Raw genomic sequence first — 19,590 nt, forward strand, 5'->3', positions numbered from 1 at the left:
CCCTTTTCTGCTGAAGTACTAAGTCAGTGGCATTACCATGTCTCGAAAGAAGAGGCGGAAAGGGTATTGACATGCTGTCAGGGCGAACATGTGCGAGTATCGCCAGGTTTATTTTCTTAATTTTAAATATTGTAAACTTCATATGTCAGCAATGCCGTGTAGATGGTTAGTCTACATTTCTGTGTTGAGCCCAGTACTTTTTCTTTCATTTAAGGTTGAATAAAGGTCACAAAATGTTCGTAAAGCAATTTCAGAAGTGCGTTTGAGAGTATAATTGTCATGGCTTCTGTGGCAAATTCTGAACATGTCTGGGTTGCTCTCTAGGAAATATTTTTCGTGCTTAACGTTTCCGACCTGATCCTCTACAGTTACCTTCTGGTTATTTTATTTTCACAAAGGTTTTCGACGAGTTAAGATGCGTAGAGGAGTTAAAAGTCTTTTCCAGCCTAAAGAAGTAATCAAGGAAGCGGAATTTTTTGACCAATAAACGTATAGAAAAATACAAAGCAGGTATACAAAGCAGGTGATGTCCACTGATAAGCTGTTCTCCTGAAAGAATGCATTTGATTTCAGTGAAAGAATTTTTTTGCAGATTGCTTCTAATTTTCTAGCTTCAAGAATTTTGTGAATACTATCGGGAACATTTTTGATGTGCTATAGTACTGTCGGACATTTCGCCATGTTCTGGCCTTAACGCGAATTCTGCCACGCCTTATTCCCCTTATAATACTTATTTGTTTAATACTCAATATCTCTAGATATACTTTAGTAAAAAAACCTGAAAGCAAATGTAATGTTCACAATGGTCTGTATTCTTTATGGAAAATTCTTAATTTTAGAAAATTCGTCCGATAATATAACATTGCATGAAACGGCGCTTTCTAGTACATCAAAGGAAAGGCAAGCAGGTACGCCAAATTAGTTTCGTTGAAGCCGGCAAGCTGCACAAAAGTTCACGAAAGGAAGAAGTTTTCTTTTCCAGGAGTGTAAAGAAGCTGCAAAGAAAAATCGTGAGGGTTTGTCAAAATGAATGCTTCACATTTGAAAAAAGAATTTATTCTACTCCGTTGTTCGAATACTAGTTCGTGCCAGGTGGTTGGAAATTCTTCGCTTTCATTAAACTTCCTTCACATTTCTCCTGAAGGGCCATATTCTGTGTTTCTGTGGCTCGAGTTGTATAATATCTCTCCCTATCGTGGGGCTGTTATCCTGCTGGTTAGGTCAGATGATGAAGAAAACACCCCGGAAAGGCGTTGGTTTCTGGTTAAAGCACTCGCCCAGGAAAAGTTATTCAAGTTCTTCTTCAACAGCGCAGAGTCTTTCTGAGAAACCCGTGTGGATTTCTTTTTTAGCTTCTTTCTATAGTAGGATGGATGGCAGTATCACCTTTTAAAAGACCGGATTAGGGCCCGAGGAGTTTTGCAGCCGGCGTTTATATGTCAACATCGGTACATATACCTTAAACGTACACAACGATGACGATATCGAAAAAAAAAACGGATTGTTTGCATCACTTAATCGCAAGTGCAACTAAGCATATTGTCGGTAACACTAAGGATTCAATGAAGACTGAATATATTTTTGTCAGTTGGCCACTCCAATCTCTTTCCAAGATTACAATAATGAATATACCTTGAATGAAGAAAGTAAAATTATACATTGAACAACTCTACATTGTAATTAAACAGGCCCTGCAACTGTGGCAGCAAAGATATCCAGAAGAGGATAAGAGACAATGACTGTATCTTGAGTTGGATGGATGCCGTCAAGCAAGCGTTACATGTGAAACTTCATTCGCTAATCATAATGCTGATCCGCAGCATCAGAATGAGTTACAATTTACACATAAAGCACACAATCCATTGAGTCGTACCGCAAATGTAAGGCAGCCTTTGCCGCAATTCTTAGCCATCGGTTATTTTTTATATATACGCAGATAATAACAATATCGAAACTGCCGTTACACTGAAGTGAAATACCAGCTGCGAAAATTACACAAGTTCTTACTTTGTAGCCGAAGTAATGCGCTTAAATAACAAAATACCATGTACAGACAGATATGTGGAGGGATATTTCAGAGAAATTCACTAAACAAATTTTTAATTATAAATTAACACGTATGGTCGACCAGAGGTTCTGAAACATCGCGATCGCGGCATTGGTGTAGATTGTCAACACATTTTATATATCCGACCTTTCTTATCAGTCACTAGTCCCAACAAGCACGCATTTTAGGCTAGTTTTTGCACCGTGTGAATGATTGGCCAATTAATATGCGAGGGTTATTCGCGAACAAATTGCGCAACGGTAGTCGTGACTGCATGTGAAGGATGAAGAATTCAAATGCAGATGTAAAGGAATAGAAGTACGTACTTCGAGAAAAAGAAAGCCCGAGAGGGTTGAAAGCATGTGCAGCTATCTATCAATTACTGTGGAAGGACAGGAAGCAGAAGTGAGAAGTCCGCGCAAAATTTAGAGCAGCTGGAGACGTGGGGAATATCGCGGCCGTGGACTCGCAGTGGTTTGAATTCTTATGCAACGGGCTCCTCTTGAGAGTGCATCTGCCGTCTCCTACGGCTACGTTTGCTGGCACCAGACGGAAATTATCAATATATTCTAATTGATAACAGGCGATAATCGCAATGAATAGACATATAGCAACACTGGCGCCATCCGCCATCTTGGCTATGGCACAATTGCGAGGACGGCCGTTTGTTCCAGTGGTTGTGACGATTGTGATGCTGGCAATCGTCCCCGTGCGGATCTCGTGATTCTAAAACGTAGCAGTTGCATTCGCCGTGCAGCGATTGCTGAAGAGGAAGCCTCACTGTACTGCCACAGATCAAACAAACCAAGCCATTGTGTTTTAGTATAGTTGAATATATGTCTGGGTGATATTCGCAAAAGACCTACTGCTGTGAAAAGGAGACCTTCGCCGATCCTCTTAATGCAGCGACGTGCCCTTCGAACTGAGCTGACTGCCGTTGGAAATATGATTTGCTCTTGAATTTTTTGTTAAGCCTGTAAAATAACCATGCACTGCAATACAATGCCTCATATTTGTGGAGTCTGTAAGAACATGGGTGAAAATTGAAAAAATCAAACCTGCGATACAAATGAAATCGAATCAAATCATTTTATTTTTTCAAAATACAAATTTCAAATGAATGCTTGAGCAAAAAGCTGGTTTGAACAGCTTTACAAGGCCCTAGAAAGCGCGATAAGGTAGTTATTTCAGGCGGAAAAATTGCTGTTCATCCACGCAACCAGCTGACGAGAACTGTGAATTCTCTGTCGCACCGGATTCTCGCTTCCAGTGTGCGAACTGAATTTAAGCAAGTAAGGTAAGAAAGGAGTGTCCTCTTTAAAAGGAGGACAATCACGGTCGGAAAGTTGAAAGTGTAGGATTTCATTCTTTGTGATGCTTTTTTTTCGTTGTGACGAAGCACGTGTCACGTTTTCGCACGACAAAGCGCTGCGCCTGTTTTCTCCTTGGCCAATGTACAGTGCGATTATAGAGCTGCTTTTGCATTTAAGTGCTGAGAACTTCACTGTTCGCAGTAGCTCCGGTTGCAAGCCCAGCGCAATAAAACGACAAACCCTACAGAGCACGGCTAGTCCCTCAAGTGCGACGTCTCAATGTCGGAGCCGAAATTAAGAAACACGCGGGGATTAAATACGCCACACTGCGTGGTAAAACAGAGACAGCTCAGAAGCCCTAAAGCCTCTGGGATACAGTGGGTTGGACTTGTCTATCCCTACCGCTGGTGCGCTGCCGTCAAGCTCTGCAGTACACTCGTTATCTTCTTTGAAATAGGTTCAAGATAAAACAGCGTTGCTTGTATTTTATTAAGTAATAACAAAATATTATTTTGGATTGAAATATATCTGCCAAACAGTACTTCATTTTTCTATTAGTATTGTTATGTAGCTAAAAGAGCTCGGGGATACGCAGATCACGCCCTTCCTCCCAGCTATTATTTTGTCGTTTTGCTTTCTGTTCCAGTTAAGATTGCAGTGCAATTCCATTACACCTTTTATACGCCGAGCCTATGTTCCTGCTATTGGTAATCCTTACCAGGTATCTTGCTTCGCCTACAAAGCTACTCTAGTGGAGGAGCGCCACAAGGACGTGCCGCAATGTCAATGTGCATAAGCCTGTATAAGCGTAGCGACGGCCGCGCTACGGTGGCTAGATGGGTAGGTGTGGCGACCGGTGCGTCTGGAGCGTAGTTCACCACTTCTCCTCGTCATAACGCAAAATTGGCGCTGTTGTCAGTATAACGGTTCCGCAGCGCCCGTCGTCTGCTACAGGTGGCAGGAGGCGAGCAAAAAAAAAATGCAGCCCGTATTGGAATAGTTGTATGTCGTCTGTTCGTGTAAGTTTCAAAGGTGAAGAGGTCCGCGTCTCACGTACTGTTTGCAAGTTCCTAAGCGATGTGGAATGTTCCAAGTCAGAAAAATGACCAACGAGATTAGCGGCAGCATTGCTCCACCAAAGAAGACCACCAAGGACACTTACTACTTCGCTCCGAACTGCTAGTCGGGCTCTAAATTTCGGAGAAAGCATAAATGTTCGCCCCGAGATGCTCAGTATCGGCGACATTAATGAGCAAGCGGTACACCGAAAAGCGTACGTCGATGAGCTCCTCGATCGACATTGGAAATTTGGAAGCCGCCCATGAGGTGCTCAGCGCCTGCGACATCGAGCACCGCTGCGCTGCTACAGGGAAAAGGAAAGTGACTCTAGGCTTATATTCTATATAGCAGGCTATGTAGCAAGGAAGTTTCTTCAAAGAACCAAGTGCTCCGATTGCTCAGGGACATTACTGAATTCCACAGAATGAGTAGGTGAGGGCTGTAGCTCCCTTCTGAAGCACTACAAAAACTGGTAGCATCGCTCGAAGACGCCTTCACGCTGTGCTTTAGTTTAAAGGAGTTACGAAGGAACAGCTAGTATCGCCGACTTTGCCTCCTTTCTGCAGCTGAATCCTCCGCATTTGGTCGGCTGTGAGCCGCACAAGAAAGAGCTCACAAACGATGTTGTGGCGTTCTATTCAATCACACGCCTTTACTTTCTCGTCAAGGGCAAGAATATGGCGCGCGAAAGCAACAGGGAGAAGAAGAAGCACCTGAAGCGAAGGCGTGTGCTGTGAATAAAGTTATGATGTGGTGGGCCACCTTGTGTGTTGGCCCACCAATTTATCTTGGTGCGTCTGCTGACTCAAGTTACGAGAACGTTTCTTGTATTTTAAATATATTCGTGAATCTAGCTAAAAACGTATTGCTTTATTTTACTGCCACCAAACAGTGAACCATATGCACAACAATTTAAATACCGTAAATGAGGCAGCAATAAACACAATAGCTGGATTTCTCGAAATTGGAATATTAGAACTCACTAAATAACATTTACACACGTTTCCATATACCGCATAAAACCATGGCAGTATTGTTTTATGCATATAAAATGCATCTACGCCTTTAATGCAATGGGCTGGAGCGCCGCGTTTATACCAATATATGTGACCAATCGACAAACTAGAAAATTGACTTCAGCATATCGTGTCTTCTGACTAGACGACAGTAACAAATTCCCCATTCTGGCTTTGCCTACATTTCCTAAAACGGCATTACATAACGCGCACTTTAAAGCTAGAACATCAAACACGCAGCTATACACAGCGAAGCCGACGTTGCGCGCGGCTGAACCGTTATACTGTCCGCAGCGCCATTTCTACGTCATGATGCGGAGAAGTGGTGAACTGCGCTCGGTTGGCACACCTACCCATCTAGCCACCATAGCCGCGCTACCTCGTGTGCTCGCCGCATATTTCTTCAAAACGAAAACTTCGCCGATCGTCGCCATCAAGTGTCGACGTTTTAACTTGGCAGTGCAGGCTCCGTGACTTGCTCCTTATAAGCGCTGCCGGCCTTACGCCAAAAATGACGTGTGTATATTCGATGGTTAGCTCGTTTGCGGTAGGATACAGGATTTTTTCTAACTGGTGCTGCTGCAGGTGTTCTTGTAGGCAACCGTTACATCGTCCTGCGGTCTTTACAAGGAGGTACGAGTTGGGGCTTTCAGTATTACAGTTACGTTTGTCTTGCTTGTTTGATGTGAATGCGAAATAACTGAGAATAAAGCTAAGGGAGGGAAAGAGACTGCCCTTTTAATCTCTTGGTTTCGTTTAGTTTGACCTATTTGTTGTAAAGCGAAGCTTTCTTTGCCTTGTCCATCGACTTTTCCCACTGTTGCTGCTGGCGCTGTCTGGCACACCGCGTCGGGTGGTGGTTCAGGGCGTGTGCATGCACGACAGGGGCGCGCGCAGAGAGGGAAAGCGACGTGAGAAACTCGTTTGGACATTTGCAACGCGTCGAATGTACACAACGCCCTCTGGAGCTCCCTGGGCGTCACCACATTAGCCTCTTGACAACTCTAATTATCCGTGACTCCCCGCAAAAGCATTGCAGAAATTTCAGCGCTTACCTTTATACTAACGTGCTAGTCCGGAGGGAAGCTAGATAGAATGGTAGAGATGAGGGGGCAAGGAGGCGTAGAATGCGTAGAACCGACGCAATGGCAAAACGAGTGGATAACAGCCTTGCCACTCCTCGCTCGTAGTTGAGACACTCCTCGCTCGTACGTGAGACAATAAAAATGCTTAACCATCTCAGAGGTCATGAAGTATGGTGAACAACAGCGTTTCAAGCAAACACCTCCCCCTGTGTTGTGTGTGCTATGCAGACAAGCAGCAGTGGTGAACACAACATAACGTTTAACATCAACTCACCCCACTAGTGTTCGACGAAACGTTGCAGAAATTAAACATTTGCCGTCAACATCTTCGCTAATTACCGTCAAACAAAGCAAACAGCATAAAAAGCTTCGCTTGCATCGATTCCCCCAGCGCATGGGATTGCATAATTTTTATTTTGTTCTTTTCCATTCTCGAAATTTGGCTTATTGTTACTTGTTTTCACGACGTTCTGCGTTAGTGTAGTTAATGCTATGATGGGAAGCTATGTAAATACCATGGATGGTTTGCACGTACACATATTGTAAGCAAGGATCGCTTTCATGTGCCTTGAACTAAAACTTTTATCACCGCATATTTTCACGCGGAAATTCATGAACTACACCGACAAGGTCATTGCAGGCGGGTGTAAATGGCGTCGTATAATATTGCTACATGCGTGTGGTATTTGCGTGTTTGAACGAGGCGCGCGGGTGCCATCACTCGAGAAAAGAATAGGAAGAACGAGCTGGGCTCGCGCTGTGAATCTAACCGGTCAGCGATGCAACCGCTGTTGTAAGTATAACCTGTAAATAGTTGCTCGTCGTACTGACTCGTCCTTCGCGTAACAATATCTTCACCTTAGTGAAAAAATCCCACAAATCGGGCTGGCAGCACGTTGGGCTAAAGACAAATTGGCAACGCTTTTTTCGGTCTACTCTGTCGGTTCCTGCCAATTTAGTGTGCGCTGTGATCAAATAGAAAATCACATTGTACTCACGGCGTCTTCGTAGACAGAAAAAATATTTCTTCTGTGAATAAGACGAGCGCTTCTGTCCAGCAGCATCGCCAACACTTGGCTCGCTCTGCGCGCGCTGCTTGTCGTCGGTGTCTTTCGAGACGGCGCCACATGCTGCCTCGCCGTTCCTTGAACTCATAGCATCCTTGAGAGACACCACCAATAACATCTTATTACTTATTTATGTGTACATTCGGTTGTTCAAGGCCTGCCTGCCTTGCAACTGTACCATGCTCTACCGAGGCATGGGCTTTTTTAACGGTTCCTCTTGAGTGATTTGCTCACAGGCAGTTGCTAGAAACATGTGAACGTGGCGGGTTTAGACGCCTTTCCATGGCCTAAATAAATTCAGAGCCAAACGCGATCCGTGCCCAACTGCTCACTAGAGGCGAAACCAATTAACGACTGGTAATATAATCTGCGTCAAGTACCTAGTAATTCATTACGATTGTTTTATTATGGCCATATAGCTTGATTTGCTATGATATTGTCAATCCTTCCAATTCAAAATTTTTTCGAAATGAGATGGTTCGGTACAAAAATAATTCTGCCAAGCGCGTCTCCGATAAGTTGGCCCACACGAAAAAAACTGCCCTGCGGCTTATTGCTTACTATTTTATTGCGATAGTAACTATATTGACATTCCAGGCGCATTTGTGCTGTCGACCGTTGCCGTCGCCGTGAGGTCAAGTATGAAGTCCTAAGGTGATTAAATCGTCGCCGATTGAAGCAAAAAGTGCCCATCTCTATTTTAATTGCGCATGCAAGGCCCACCCCAGTATTTGTTTCAATTACGAAGTGCAAAAAACAAGGGTGAAAAACGTTTAATAGTTTAATAGGTGCGTTCGCACAATGCGAAGCACGTATCATTCACCGCATGCATTTTCCGGTCAAAATTACAGTTCAATAAGCTACAGTTGCCAGGAAGCGGCAACAGTAGCATACGAAGCTTGGAGTGACATCACCACATTTTCACATATTAAAAAAGAACCAGCCTAGCAACTGATTTCATTTGTGTTTTGAGGAGCTTGAACAAGGTGTGCCGCCACGTGAACAGCAACGTCAATATGCACAACGGCATCATGCTCAGGCTAGGCAGGAGGCATGGGTTCCTGCCAAATACGATGCGAATACGCCAAATACGATAGGAATACACGAATAAGACACATCGATAGCCGACATCAAGTGCTTCATCCGTATTCACTTTTATGGGGTGAAAGTTGATTCCATCACACCAGTCGCCATTGTCGGAGACTTCAATGTGGACAGCTCAAAACCAGAAAAGAAATGCTTTGTCCAGTTTGTGATGGAACAGTTTCGTCTCATGTGCTTCAACAAACCAAGTCAGTCAACCTCTGTGCACCGTTCGTGGATATATTTAACTTTAGCTAAGAATATCTCTAAAGTAGCAACGGAAAACCTCAGTCTTTACCACAGCAATCACAAAGCAGTTATCAATATCGTTTCAGAAAAATTAGGTTTTTGTACAGTGCACTTATTTGTCTTGCTGACAGCGATTTCGTGTAGTGCAGTGCTCAATCGTTCAAGGCTGCGTCACATGGGTCTATCGGATAAGGTGATGCTATAGCCTCCATGGCCAACCGCGTTGGTTTGTTACTAAAACAGTTTAAATCACAAACAGCCGAGTAAGTTGCTACGCAGGATAGCACGTGTTAATAAAAAAAAATAAGCAGAATAAAAATGCCAATACAAGGAAAACGTCAGGATTAGGGGTATGCTTAAAAGCATAATATTTTGATGTTGGTTGAGCTGGGATTGAACATAATATGTGAAAAGATGCGACTTTTTTCTTTGTCCAGAAAAACAAAATTGGTAATATTTTTTGTAATTTTTTGAAATGATTACCTCACATGTTTGGATGATCAGCGACCGATCTATCAAGTTTTTTGGCGGTCTCAGCTGATATGCGTTTATTTGAACTTTCAGTAGCTGTGATGTTTTGGCAGTATGCTGTATGTTGCACAAAGAACACTCCGGCATGCAGCTTTACTACTTTATTGGACAGAAGGCATGTAGTCGTGTAATATAAAACAGACATACGTGCAAGTTATTCTTGTACGTAGCGAAAATCTAAACACCACAAGGAGGCAGGAAAATGGAGGCAACTGGACAAGTGATCTAAGAATTTCTCGCGTCAATTGCGTTATTAATCATGGATAAATATCTTGCCCAATCCTCGGCTAACATATCCAGTGCCAGTATTCTACTTCACTTTTCTTTCCTCCGCCGCACATGATATTCCCTTGCCGTCATTTTTAGTTTATTTGAAATATACATTGGCACTCAGCGCTGTAGTTGAACGTTGATGGTAAGTAACGCGATTCGTTCACACCTAGATTCTCGGTATATGTGGCAAGACACTCGGAATCAGGTCCGTCCAAAAGAGATGAATTTTTTAATCGAATTTCATACCATGTTTCATAACCTGAAAGGAAAAACAAACTTACTCCCACTACGCAATAACGTTACATCGCAAAACGCAAAAAAAAACACACGCATTGGTAATACAGTTTAGCTGAACTACCACATAAGTTTCAGATAATTTTCTTCATTTCACGCACACAACGATCTTCATTTGTCTGCTTTCAAGTGCAAACAACGAACACTTGTATAAAGTGTAAATCATTTGATTCATCACAAATACCTTATTAGAAATGCGTATTTCAACTTGACAAAGACGAAGCCTACATCACGGGCTAATAATCATGTCTACAGAGTATCAAATTGATGAATGGTGCGGGAACTGCGGAAAGTTCCAATGAACAACGGTGTGCCCATGCTTTCAAAGGTGCTCAGCTTCCTGCTGGACAATCCAGGCCACAACATACATGTCTGTAGGTGAGACGCACTGTCTTCATGCTAGTTCTCTTATTGTCTCTTCACAACGTACAGCCAAGACCACGTTGCTACACTTTCATGCTATTACCTATCATTTGTGTGTACTTCTGGAGTACGCACTTGTGCTTTTGTTGTTGTTGGTCAAAATTATTTTGGTACCTATTATCAGTCTCTGGCTGTCGAAGACACACATACACACACACACACACGCGCGCACACACACACACACACACACATATATATCATGTTATTGCACTTTCGGGTTATCGTGCTGTGAAAAATTATCCCCCGGATATCTTTTCTGGTACGCATACGCGTGCTTGTCACCAAGTGCGGCCGTATATATACGCTCAGCGTTTTGTGTCTCGGTTTCGTCGATGAGAGGCGCTCAGATGAGATGCGTCTGAACGCGGATTGGAATATGTTTTGTCGAAATTTGGGGACAACGTTGGTTTACGCTTACTGTACATCCAGAATTTTGTTTAAACAAAAAAACAAATAATGGTGGTCTAAGAAGACATTAGGAAACAATTTGGTAGACAATGCAAGGTCATGAATTATGTCTTACCTCTGTACTTGAATAATAAACAATTAAATCACTGTATTGAGCCGGTACGTCACATAAGTACGACCCATAAAAGATAGCAAAACATCGATGGAACCTGAATGATTTCAAATGAATACATTAATCATGCTTCCAAATGCATAATGAAGAAATAATAACTCAAGAGGAAATGGCAATTACAGTGACGGTATTCGTAGGTTCATGAGATTTGGACACGCGCCCACTTGGTATGGGTATCTTTGACTACACCGAGGGAATTTGGCGTTACACCGAGGGAATTTGGCGTTCTCTGGGAAAAGCCGTTCTTTCGATTGGAACAGAACCTGAACTAAGCTTTTGCATATGCATATTATATAGCTCTTAGTACAGTAGATATTTTTTGGATTTCTGGAGACAGTGTGCACATTGACATGATGAGTGAAAACAGGGCATGCTGCACGTGCGTAACCGATAACTTTTCTGACCCAACATAGTAAAGTATCAAAGCCATGGACATAGGAAACACTAGAACATTATAAATTGTAGATTCATTTTAAGATATAAAGATTAGTCGCGTATTTTTAAGCGGTTGCCTAATAAGGACCTGTATTTTTTACATGAGCTTTAATAAGGGAACCTATACCGCCGAGGTGGAGTAGCGGTTTGGGTGTCGCACTGCTGAGGCTTAGGGCTTATGATCAAATTCCGGCTGTGGCGGCCGCATTTCGATGGGGGCGACATACAAACACGACCATCTACTATGCATTTTTACGTTAAATAACTCTTTGTGGTCAAAATTATTCCATAGTCCTCTGCTGTGGCATGCCTCAAAATAATATTGGTGTGCGGCGCGGGAAACCGTACAATACATTTTAATATGAAGATCCCGACTTTCAATCGGCGAATGAGCAAAGTTTTTCATGTGTAGAAAAATATTTTACCTTGAAAAAATTTTGCCAAAGCTCTGTAAATGCATTTCAAAACACACATTGCGCACAAGACTAATTATCTATCTATAAAAAACTGTTGAAGCAATTGAGCATAATGTTTCTCATGAACGTTCTCTTTAGGCAAGTGCAGTATGTATAGATGCGATAACAGTCGGTTTATATATATATATATATATATATATATATATATATATATATATTATTCAGGAATCTTATCAACATATTTGATACGTATTGTTGATGTACAACATTCAAGCAAACAAACGATTATATTAGAGACACTTACAAGCTCCATCAAAGAAATTAACTTTGAAAACGCCACAGGTGTTATTCTTGCTACGGTATATTAGCGTCTCATTCGCAATCGTATGGTTCACTGCAAAGGAAGAAGAAATAAATTTCACAGAAATAAAGACTTCACAGTGAAAAAGCATAGAAAAACTTACCACAAATATTTTGCTCATTATAAAGCATTGCGGCTTCTTTACCAGCAAGTGCGAAGTTAACAAATATTGCTCAATTGTAGTTTACTTACATGCAAGCGCAGCAGTTTGTTCACAATATGAAAAACCTAAAATACAGTCAATGCCCTTGATTCCGCATTAGCCTTCCTTTACTGTTAATAGGTGGTCAGGATGACAATTCTAGAATGTGTATTTTACAGATGAATTATGATAAGGTGTTAAGCAAAGAGAAATCGCTATACAGGGTGACTAAGATTTAAACACATGCAAATACCACGTAGCATGACAGAACGAAGATAATAAGGCAGAAGATTCCTGATGCTATCAGAACATTAATTAAAGCACGACCATTCTTCAACTTGCAGACTTTGCTTAAACTGTACTGCGCCTTCATCCACAGTCATATTACGTACTCTATCACGTCATGGGCGAATACCTATCCATCTCATACCCTCCTACTTCAACTTCTCCAAAACCAAGCCATTCGCATTCTAACATTCAGTTCACCGTTCACCTGCGCGTCCCCACTTTTTCAGCAACATAGTGCACTAACAGTTTGTAATTTATTCAAATATAAATTGGGCATTCTTGTATTTAAGTGTCTTAACGGTACCATAACAACCTACGTTTTGGAGAAATTTAAATTGTTAAACTCTAATCCTACCAGGTTTGCCTCAAACAACAACTTTTTACTTCCACATGCACGCACTAACTACGGCAAACATACTACCATATTTGCACCTATTCAATTTTGGAATTCAATACCACTAAGCACTATAGAATTGTCATTAGCAGCTTTTAAAAAAGAACTTAAACATCTTATCTCGCAATTATAATTCATCTGTATTTCTATATCGGCGTTCTCTTACATTTAGAGCTATTACTGTGTGCGTTATTTTCACATTTATTACTCATGCACATCAGAGTTGTTTCCATAGCTATATAGCATAATTAACGTCATTTTGTTCCCGATCCTACTGCCATTTTTACTGTATGTTTCGTTCTTTTCATAGCTATGTATAATTACTGAACGTTGTTTTGTTACCATTTTTACTGGCATTTTTTATTGCAAGTTTGCGTTGTTTTATTACTATCAATAATTACTTAATGCTTTTTAGTTGCATTGTGTTGTACTTGTCAACATGTAATTTTCTAACAAGAGGTCCCCTTTCAGCCTTGTGCTATGGGACCGCCTTCTGTATATACTAACCCCAATGCGTGTATATTGTTTGCAACAAATGAAGATATTTTGCGACAAATTTCGTTTGGCGTCATGTGAATGTTCTCAGTTTATTTTTGCATTGCGCCTTATTGCATAATTAGTCTCAATAATTTCGTGAACTTCAATAATTAATTCATATATTATTATAATTAGATGAAGAGTGTAAATGGGAAAATTGTAGAGCAACATGTAAAACACCGTGCAAACTGCCTCGGCGGCCAGTTGCGTGGCAATTTTTCGTGTATTAGCGAGCTTCTTTCATGCTCAGAAAAATGCTTTCATCTATTGCGTATTGAGCGACAGAAAGCTATCGCTCATTATATTATTCGAGAAGTTGATTAAATAATCAAGACTTATTGAATGTAATTGCCAAACTATTGCTTTTGGCATTTTTACTGAAACTCCACGGAATACTTTGTTCGAAGGGATTTTTTGTTCAAATTGCGAACGTATACTTTTCCAGGATCTCAACGATCCCTGTGACATCCCTATGACACCCGAGCATAAAACACGGTTTGTTTCTTCAGGTCAGAAGCGCCTCACCGAAGTTCATAGTTGCTTGAAAGTACCCTTGGCCAGTTTGACAACTAAATAACTTTCCTTTATACATCGGCCTAGCGCTGAAGCACGCCGCAAGTGACGCCCTGGACTGAGGGCGTCAATGCTTTTTTTTTTTTAATCGCTGAATAAAGTGATTTCTCTCTCTTCCCTCTCCTTTATACATATACCAACATATTGAAGCCCAAAAGGTTGTGTTAAACTCATCTTCTTCAGGAACATAGATCTGAAGGTATCCCGTCCGCAGATTGAGCAATCAAAAACATTTCAAATTTTACACTGTATCAATATACCCGTCAATCTAAAATACAGACGGCTAATAGGACATCACCCACCTGTTGATCTGCCTTGATCTGACACATTATGGAAGAAAGAACTTGATGTCCCAAGCGATAGTCACAGGCTCTCTTCGAGGTTTTGAAGTAATCCTAATGAAGTCAGTGCCGAGCATTTCAAACACTTGCTAAGCAATCACCGCCACACTCCCGTTCAGCGTACATTCGCAATGGCGAACACATTTGAGAACAGTCACCCTACGAAGGTATCTGTGGCTGGGAGGCCTGCCGTTATATCATCGAACAGTGCATGCTGTTGAGTGAGTACCAAATTCAAGGGAGCCGAAATCGAAGGCTCACTTGCCGATGCTGCCAGTAGCGTGCCAGTGCTGGTAGAATGACGGAACATAGTGTGAGCTTGGTCGATCATGAGTAGAACGAGGTCGGACAAAACGTCCATGGGAAAAAGTCAGCTTTCGAAGTTACGACATCAGGGATGCCCCTGAAAACAAGAACTGCTGGGAGAAATGTCCGACAGACCACTAGACACCAACCATGAACATGCTCTCCAACATAGCGCTGCCTCTTAGTCTATTCATGGGCGTTCATGGTTGCAAAGGGTCCAGAGTGTGAAATTTGAGGTACATAAGCTAAACATTAGTATCCACAACATGGACAGGTCGCCTATCGCTTCCACATGAACTGCTTGACAGTGATGCAGGTGGCCTGGTAGAACACTTCATGGCCACGTTCGTTGATCTATGCGGCCCCGTTCCGAAGGCAATAACACAGCGGTTGTTCTAGTGCCATTCAACAGCTTTCCGAGAGAAAACACAGGGTTAATTTTTCGGAGAATTAGCATACAGGAATCGAAGCGTGGGAACAGTCAGTCAACATGTCTATCACGCAAGGCGAGCTGCCAGAGTAACCTGAAGCTCACCAGGGTGGCAGTCGAGAGGCGAAAGGTGTCTACCCTGATGATACGGCAGACGCTTGAGCCGCGAAAGCAAATTTTTATTTAATTATTTATTTATTTATTTATTTATTTATTTATTTATTTATTTATTTATTTATTTATTTATTTATTTATTTATTTATTTATTTAGATACCCTAAGGGCCCACAGGGGCATTACATAGGGGGGGAACATAAAGTAGAACACAATTTTTACAAATGAAGAAGCATCGCAGGTGGTAAATACAGCACTTTAGGGTACAGCAAGTCGTGAAACATAATAACAAGGTAAATATTCTTACAAAATTCACACTCAACGAAGCAAGAACAAAATACGAAAGCGAATAAGTGCTCTGGGAGAGAAAATTGTTACTAAAAGTGCTAGGATTGTGAATACGTTAGTAATGCTGAATGAAATAAAGAAGACTGTGTTATCTGGCAATTCTGGAGGGTAACTCATTCCATTCTTTTATTGATAAGGTTAACGGCGGATTCTTGTACTTCTCCATCCGGGCGAAGATAGGGTTAACTTTATAGGCATGATCGATGCGATGTCAAGTATGAGGTGGCGGTAAAATGTGTGACTGGGCAAATGATTTGTTGCTATGATACAGTGTGTTAAAAAGCATAATGTGGCACATTTTCTGCGCATTGCGAGTGGCGGCATGTTTAGTGTTTGCTTCAAAGATGAAACGCTTTGAAATCGGGAGTAGGATGACAAGATGAATCGCGCAGCTTTATTCTGGACGGCTTCGAGTAGATGGGCAAGGGATAGGAATAGCAAACATAGGTGCATATATGACCTCAAATCCTGAACAACGCCTTTTTTTGACAGACGCAGTGGCCATACGAAAGTCTTAGAAACCTTGGGCTCCTGGTAGTAGCTCAGCTGCACCCGCGGCACCATAGGCAGAGACCACAGACGCACCCAGTCAGCAAGCCACCCGATGACGGCTGCTCACCAGTAGGGTTTGATTTATTGATGCGAAACCGTCAAATTAGCTCTTGAGCGAGAACTCCAGCTACGTTTATAGCAGCGAAACGGCACCTGGTTCCCAGTGGCTGCGATGCCACGTCACGAGTGCGCGCTGGCGGGGAGCAGAGTGCGCGAAACGGAACACCTCCTACTGTGCCAGCGCGTTAGGTATTGTGTGAACGGTGAAGCAAGCCCCGGGACACCACTGCACCAGCGCGCCTCATCGGAGGAGTTACGGTGAGGCGACGCCACGGGGCGTCGCGACGATGCCCCGTTGGTGGCCGCTGCTGTTTCCTCGGCCTTTCGTCGCGCAGGACGTCAGTATCATGGGGCATTTCTCATCAATATTGCCCAAATGATTCCGGTCTACAGCCAACATGCTAACGTAAAGACTGTCCCAAAAATTACCAGCACCAATTTAATCGCAAAAATGGATGACATACCCCGAATCGAAGCTAAAAAAATCACTCGCCACGCAAAACTCGAAGGACCGCTCAGCGGCGTTCAATTGGACAATAATGCATTCGCATTCAGAGCTAATAAGTGCTTAGGTACCCTAGTATTTTATTGTGTAAGTATGAGCGAGTTGGTTCTGCAATACTACGACCAGCGCATAACTGGAGACAACACACAATAAGTAGACAAACACTGGCTCTGCCTTCGTCTTTTCATGTGTGTTGTCAAAAGAGGTTGACTTATTCTATGCGTCCATGTAGGCATACGACAACAGGTGACCATTGTTCCAAGTGACTTCATTCTCTATCTTCTTGCCGCTTCCATTCGTTCTCAATTTGCCGCTTTTCCCGTGTCGTTATTATGTATACGCGTGAGATCACTTGTGCCTCCGAGTCCACGGTCATAGGTGTTAGCACGTTGTCATGAAGCCATATTGGGCTAGCATGCCACGCCTGGTGGTTAGAGGAGTGAATACTGTGTAACCAGTTGGTTTGGCACGTATGCAGAAAAATTCACGAAGGACCATGGCAGCAGACGGTGTGGGTCGGGATTTTCGAGTCGATCCTGACGTCGAAGTCGGTGCCTATGTAACTACACCTGACTGCGTTGGGAATACATACAGGGTAGTGAGGCCGGCATGAAATTTGCCCGGCTGCTGTCTGATTTTGAAGGAAATCGTGGCTCGAAATGAATTATACATGTAAATATTTAACACATTGGAATCCGCTTGCGGCTAATTTGCCATGTACACGTGAGATTTTGTATGGATGTGGGCTTCAGCATAGAAAAACCTAACGCTGACTATGTTGACCCACAGTAAATTTGCAAAATAATAACACTAATAAGAAGGTAGATAGAAAGAGAATATAAATTCAAGTGCTATGAGCTGTTAACAAGTTCACAGAAGCCACTACTACTTGAAAGCATGTCCCTATGATTATCTGAAACTACAAGATTAGGACTTTTCTGTTATCTTCAATAATAGAACTGATGTCTATTATTCTTAAAGGTGCGGTAATATTCATGGTTTTTTTAAATGTGTGATGTCCCTACGCGTAAAATTTATGTACAAAATTTTTATGAAATACAGTTGACAGTGTCACTTTAAATTGTCTAGTAAATAAAGGACGGCATCGCAAACCTATGTGTTTGCCCAGAGACAACCGTTGATCATTTGGAGCATGAATTTTGTGGTAATAAAATGCATCATACATTGCTGCGTATTTATAATTAGATAATAATTAGTCGGCGCTGTTTCTGTACCTATTTCACACCTGACAAAACTGTTAAAGAAAACGATGTAATTGTTCGGACGCACAGACACGTTCAGGAACTTGACAACGGAGAGCAATTATATAGTACAATATGTAAAAACAGTGCATCAAAAGCATTTAACGCTGGACTTCCAACGACGCGATGCCCTACAAGTTCTGATGCAAATTATATCAACACATCGCGAGTATTTTGTGTATTTTTACTTTTGATGACAGCAGGTTTGAAACAGTTGAAGCGATATACAGCTGTATATACTGCGGCCGTACGTAGTGTTAGGAAGCAAAATAATATATATTCACCTAGGCCTTCTATGCGCAATGCGTTGCGCGTTTCCGTTTCACTCAAATTTCTCCAGTTAGTATAAAGATATCCGAGAGTGATGCTGCGTTCTGTAGTAAAATAGCAGAAAAAACACTAGAAACGCATATCACTGAGCACAATTTTAAAACTTACATTTGGTCTTTGAAGATGTAGTACCCGTTGAATATGGCATAGCCAGTCGATGTTGAGTGTATGACATCTACTTTACAATGATCCGCATTTATTTTACTGGAATTGTATACCCATATAGTTTCGTTCGGCACCAAGAACTGCAGAAAATTTTTTCATTTATTTGTACGTGAAACGTACTTTTTGTGTGCAAGAAATATACCATCTTGCACATGTTTATTTACAGCTCACAATAAAGGTAAAAAGAAAAACCAACCCAATCTTGTAGGTTACCTGTGCAACCATCATATTTATTTTTATATGTAAATAATTGCTCTAGAAAGGTGACGTATACATATGCAGCCCTATGTATATGTGGCTGCGGTCAACACTAGCAGTCATAGCTAGTTTAAGGACATGTGTGTATATTTCCATGCAACGCCTGTATATAAAATATGACAGGCTATATATGTTTGTTTTTATTGTATGGCATCAACGGTTGTCGGACACAATAATCGACGTCCACCTAGAAGTTTCTCATTGAGCGTTATGTTAAACAGCGTATCCACTGAGACACCATGGCGGGCACAATAACCACAAAGCAGAAAACGAAACATATCTTGCGGTAAATAAAATACCAGAAAATATACCACTGAAGCAATCTAAATTTAATGTTTCCGAAGAGTCGGCTTTTACGCGAAACACATTTGTTGTGCTGATATGCAGGGCGTCTCATGTAACTTTAGCGAAACTTTAAAAATATGCATATGCCTCCTAGCTGGACAGAACCAAGGTAATGTATTTTACCGTCGCTTCGAGATCCTCAGAATATTTTTTGAATTCCACCTGATTACATAACTATTCCTAAATAATTATTCAAATTCGCAAATATTATAATTAGAAGAAAAGGGTCGATGAGAAAGTGTGGTGCAACATGAAAAACTCCCGATACAGCTTTCTGTTCAGCTGAATACGTGCTATATAAAAGTGTTTTTCCGAGCGTGAAAGAACCCCGCAAGTACACGCAAAATTGCGGTGTGCTAGCTGCTCGAGGCACTCGAGGCACAACACCCAATATTGCTTAAGTTGTAAT

At 41.9% G+C, this 19,590-nt stretch overlaps 1 protein-coding gene and 1 long non-coding RNA gene across 4 annotated transcripts in view; one reads left to right on the forward strand and one right to left on the reverse strand.

The window, feature by feature from the left end:
* Window positions 1-19,590, forward strand: part of LOC119458245 (uncharacterized) — a 162,165-nt gene that overhangs the window by 80,526 nt on the left and 62,049 nt on the right. The gene's annotated exons all lie outside the window — the stretch shown is intronic.
* Window positions 9,543-18,480, reverse strand: LOC125946818 (uncharacterized). Its single transcript, XR_007467900.1, has 3 exons — window positions 18,368-18,480; window positions 12,176-12,265; window positions 9,543-9,982 (listed from the first exon to the last, which is right to left on the reverse strand). It is a non-coding gene; the product is annotated as an uncharacterized LOC125946818 (long non-coding RNA).

This window comes from Dermacentor silvarum, chromosome 7 (assembly GCF_013339745.2).
Source record: "Dermacentor silvarum isolate Dsil-2018 chromosome 7, BIME_Dsil_1.4, whole genome shotgun sequence".
NCBI lineage: Eukaryota > Metazoa > Arthropoda > Arachnida > Ixodida > Ixodidae > Dermacentor > Dermacentor silvarum.